This window comes from Sinocyclocheilus anshuiensis, unplaced genomic scaffold, assembly GCF_001515605.1.
Source record: "Sinocyclocheilus anshuiensis isolate Anshui unplaced genomic scaffold, SAMN03320099.WGS_v1.1 scaffold647, whole genome shotgun sequence".
Lineage (NCBI taxonomy): Eukaryota > Metazoa > Chordata > Actinopteri > Cypriniformes > Cyprinidae > Sinocyclocheilus > Sinocyclocheilus anshuiensis.
In genome coordinates, this window is record NW_015552606.1 from 953,424 (window position 1) to 958,860 (window position 5,437).

Sequence of the window (5,437 nt, forward strand, 5' to 3'; positions counted from 1 at the left end):
TGGATTGAGAAATTTGTGAATAATTTTTTACTGCCTGTGGCTCAGGTGCACAGCTGGACTGAAATATATATAAATAACGTCTCATTCTTCATACAGTAAATGCATACAGGACCACAGCCTCTTTCAGCTTCTTTTGATGGGGAGCATGAAAACAGATTATGATCTTTAGTGTCTCTTACAAACACGCCAGGCATATTTTGTGTCCCACCGAACGTCAGTATTGCTGAAGTTTCTCTTTCCACAGCACTATGTGAACATTTCCATCCATGTCTTATGAATGCAGCTGTCAGGCAGTGTGCTATCAGCATATCACTTTGATACATTATTATTATTACAGTAATTGGTGTTTTGTGAATACAGTGGTTATTTTGACATTGGCACGACAGGCTTCCCAACAGGAGGCAGGATTAATCTCCCACGCGCGTCTCTCGCTTTACCACTCTCCTTTTTCATGTGTGACGTTTCCTTGAATCTCTAGCCTCCACACTGACATCGCCTCCCTCGGGTGTCTGTGCTCATCTGCAGACATGAGCAACATCGGCACGTGCCCTCTTCCTTTTCCTCCGTCTACCTTCCTCCCTTTCTGTTTCTTCTCCTTAAGTTTGACTTTTTCTTTCGTTTTTTTCCTCCTAACCACTGTCTGTGTCTTAATTTCTGATTCTCTTTTTCCTTCTTCTAGATCTAAACTTTTTTTTATCTCCGGATTTCTTTATTTCCTCTCTAATTCCCTAGTCCTCATATCTATCTTCATTTCCCATTCCTTTTCTCTGCTCTGGCCTTTTTCTTCTTTTTTCTATTTCTTTCCATATTCATTAATTTCTCTTATTCCCTATTCTTTTTACTCTTTTCCTTCTCTCTATTTGTTGGTGAACACACTGAGAAATTTTTTTTTTTAAAGTAGTATATAAAACAAAGATGAATGGAGCACATTTTAGGTAACACTACAATAAGGTTCCATTAATTAACATTGGTTAAGGTGTTAACTAACATTAACTAATGATGAGCAATAGCCTTCGTTTGTTACAGTATTTATTAACCTTTGTTGACATTAGTTAATAAAAATACAACTGTCCATTCTTAGTTAAGGTCTATTAAATTATATTAATGGATGCAACTATTGATTTTAATAATGTATTAATCATTTTTGAAATTACCATTAATTAAGTTTAATAAATGCTTTAGAAGTGTTTTTCATTGTTAATGTTAACTCATTTACCTTACTGTTACCCTGTTTTACAAGAAAATACTATTTAAGTTTTTCTATTTTAATATTTCACATTGTAAAACATACTCCAAAAATGTTTGTTTTCTTTACACACATATATATATATATACATTTTATTTATTTTTTGCACATTAACTTTTCCCTTGACCATTTACAGTTATTCAATAAGAGGAGCTAGAAGCATTTCATTCTGTCTAGTTGTTTGTAAATTTGGAGCACTTGGCTGTCTGCTCTGTAGGCAAGTAAACTGCAGTCAAAAATGGACTTGAGCAGCCTCTTGTCATTCCATCTGAGCCCTCCTCTTCATGTTATCTATGGTTTGATGTTGCCAGAGGGGGCCGAGCATTGACACTTTATCAATGTAATCTCTTCTGAACTTCTTGGGTGGATCTTCAAAAGTGGAATCTTCCACAGAAGGGGTTAATCCAGAGTGTGCCATCAAGGGACATTTCTTAGCCTTTGTGGGTTCATCTTGCATGAAGGGGATGGACATTGACACCTGAAAGATAATGTGTATTTTTAATTATCTATTGTCAGATGCGACTTTGCCTTTAAATGCAATCAACTCTATCTGCGTCTTTAAGGATGTGAACCAAATGGTCCAAACTATTCAAAAACAGGGACAGTGTTCCTCGGGAAGATACTGTATTTATGTATTAGAAGAAATGTAACACATTGGTGAACCACCCAACTACTTATCCAAATAGAGGAAAAGTTAACAGAATTTAGGATTGTAAAATATGGATGCCGCCAGAGGTCTCACTGGGCTGCTCTGGTGTCCACCACAGTGCTGAGGCTCAATGGACATCAACCCAAAGACATGGGGATGTGTCACACCTCCTTTAAACTTCTTCCTGGAAGGACCCTGAAGAGGTTAATCGTCCACTGTGTATTCATGGTTCTTGGCTATAGGATGTTTAATCACTTTGTGGTCCTTCTTTCCCTTCAGCATTGCCCGACACTCAATTATAGCAGAACGAAGAGAAAAGTTCTGCTTCTTAGTCTTGCAGTCAGCTAATCTTTGGGGTCCATTTCTAGAGCTCCTGAGACATTTCCTCTTGCATCTCTTCTCACTGTCCACGTCCCATGGTCTTTCAGAGACACTCAGTTTAGGGGCGTTTGTCCTAAGCTTGAAGTAGTATTGGGTGCTCACTGAGAGGCTCTGGCGCAGTAAAGCTCTTTGAGAGTGCTTATAGGAATAATGGTGAGATTCTGCCCATGATGGAGTATCATTTTTCACGATTTTATGATCCATTTTTTGAGGAATTCAAACTGAGAGAGCTATCCAAAACACCAATCACGCTTACTACTTTCTTCACATCTCAATTCTAGTTTGTCTTGCAAAGCAGTATAATACTGTATTGGAATTTCTAACTTCTGTGATGTCATAGAGCTGCTGCTCAGTGTTTGACCAGTGCCAATAGACAGACAATCTCAATACAAGAAATAAATAACCAAATACTGTCAATAAACTCCTCATTCCATCAATTAATCAGTTTTATGTTGTCAATCATGTAAAGTCTTATTCCTTGTCTTTCTGACATCTTGGGTAAGAATGGATTAGGGCAAGAATGATTAATTGATTTGAATGACTTTTTGCAGTGTATTAGGAGTCTTATGACCAATGTATGGTACCTCAGAAAGTGTTAATATTCCCCAAAATATTGGAAAAATAAAGAGGGATGAGAGTAGAAAAGTTAAGAAACAGAATCAAGCAGGTTGCTGACAACTACTTGAGACATAGTCAGAGGGAAGGGTATTTCCACCCTTTACTACGTCACTGTACGTCCTGAGACAGTCATTTGGAAAAACATGAATAAGCAGGTGACCCTCACCTTGTTTTAGCTCTGGATGTAGGCTGTTAAAAGCACAAACACTCTTAGTTAGTGAAATGTGGTAGAGTAAATGTTTGTTTTCTTTAAGTATGGGTTAGAGAACAGGATAAATGTGTTGGAGAAAGTCTGAAATGAGAGGCGAGACCTTTTTCCATTTTGTACGGTCCATGAAGAGCTTCCTCAGATCAGCACTATGCATTCGTGTATATAAGCACGTCTTTTATCGCACACACAGACATAAACATGAGGATGGAGAGAGAGGCTTGTACTTAAAGTGATGCATTTACAAACTGTGCTGTCACTTCCATGCTTTAATACAAACTTGTATGAACACTGCACAGAGACCCTCCATACTTCAGATATTGTCATCTTCACTTGAAGGACCTTGTAAGTTGTGCCTTTTTCCAGGTTTGCAGGTCAGCTCCAAGAGGTATTGTGTGGATGTCTTGAGCTTCTTTTAACACAAATCATATATACACACGCATACACTTATTAATTCTTTGTCATTAATACCCAATAAACAACTCTGTTATAAGGCAATACAATTTTTATCCTGCACCACAAAATGTTACTAATGGTATGTAATGGTACTGTATATTTGCTGGCTAAAAGTCTTAGTGTTAAAAAAGATTTATATATATATATATATATATATTCAGTTCCTGGAGCCATAAAAAAACAGGATGCAGAACTGCAGTTTAAAATGTAGGAAATATTAAAATAGATAGATTTTAAATGAATAGAAATGACTTGAATAAGTATAATTTTTAATGAAAAAAAGGCAAGTTTGTCAAGGCAGACTTTAAAGGTTAAAGTGGTAAAGCTTTGTTTGAAAGTTTTAGAAGCCTGACAGATATACAGACAGAAAGATAAAGAGACAAATAAATACATTTGAATGTAATTTACATATATTTCATCATATTAAACCAGCATGGAAGACTACTACACTTCCCAGAATGCATTACCTATGATGAATTTGTTAAATTCCTCATATAAAACACATGATAACATCTAAAGAGTCCTGAGGCTTTGACAAAATCCTCCAAACTGTGGCAAGAATGTCACCAAATTATCATTTCAAAAGTCATTACAGCAACATTTCCCTTATGTGACCGCTCCGGATAAGAGCGCCATTCGCCCAAGGCCTGTATTAAGCCCATGTACTTCCTCTGGTAAGGAAGCCATGGTTTATTCCTTTTGTGGAAGCTCCAATGACATGCTTCGGATGGCCTTGCTCCCTGAAGCATTCCCACAGTGTCGTCTCAGTCCAGCTCTTAGCTAAAGATGCTTGTCAGTGGTTGTGTGTTGCTATCTTCACACACGGCTAGACAAGATACTTTGTTTTTCGTACAAGGTTTTGTTTGTTGAGGGCTTAGCTAGCGGATGGCAGGAGGTAATGCTATGCCATGCTGCGGCATGCTAATTACCGCTAAACACGGTAAACCCAACACCCTGGACAGAGGATGCGTCACAGCATGGCACTAAGCCTAAACCCTTCGCTTCTCTGTATCTCTCCCTCTTCTTGTCTTCTCTTCTCTATTCATTCAGAACTAGCTCGCCGGGGATTTCACACTTTATCACTTTATCTAATGCACCGCAGAGCACTGGAAATCACCGTCTGCAGTTGACTGATCCCATAGTAATGAGATTTGAGGTACATCAAAGTACCGTGCCTTTGAGGGAGGAAAATAGATCAGAAAAATAGGACTGGAATGCAAATCCCTCACAATGATGACCATAAGTTTTCTACCTCGAGAACACAATATGAAAGCGGTGAATGAGTTGAAGACAGACAGCGAGAAGCTCATAAGTACCATCTTTCGCGAATGAGCCTTTAAGAACATCAGTTTGCTTATTGAATTCTGATATAGAAACAGAGAGAGGGGGAGGAGGAGAGAGAGAGAGATGAGCAGCAAACAGAGTCGTTGTGAAATGGGTAGAAAAATGGGTTAGAAGTGAAGCTGTGAAATAATGCTCATGGGAGGAAATGAGGAATTGAGTCATTGTGCTCAAAACCAATCGCTGGCCTCGTTCTGAAACAAATACACACGTGTAGCACCCACTACATTTACATATGTGTTTGGAACAAACACATCTTTATGTGTTCCCATAGGGATATGGCAGCTGTGTGAATGAAGATATGATTAGAAATTGAGGAAGGAACATGGTTAAAGAGCCAGAATGATATATTTATATTTATGATGACTTGATAAGAATGCCTGTCAGGTACAGAAGCTCACATTTGTTTTGATACAAAGCTATTTTGGAACGTAAATACATTATGGACTGAATGTCATGGGTGGTAGGGCTGGGTATCGATTCAGATGTCCCGATTCGATTCGATTTCGATTCGCAAGCTCTCGATTCGATTCGATTC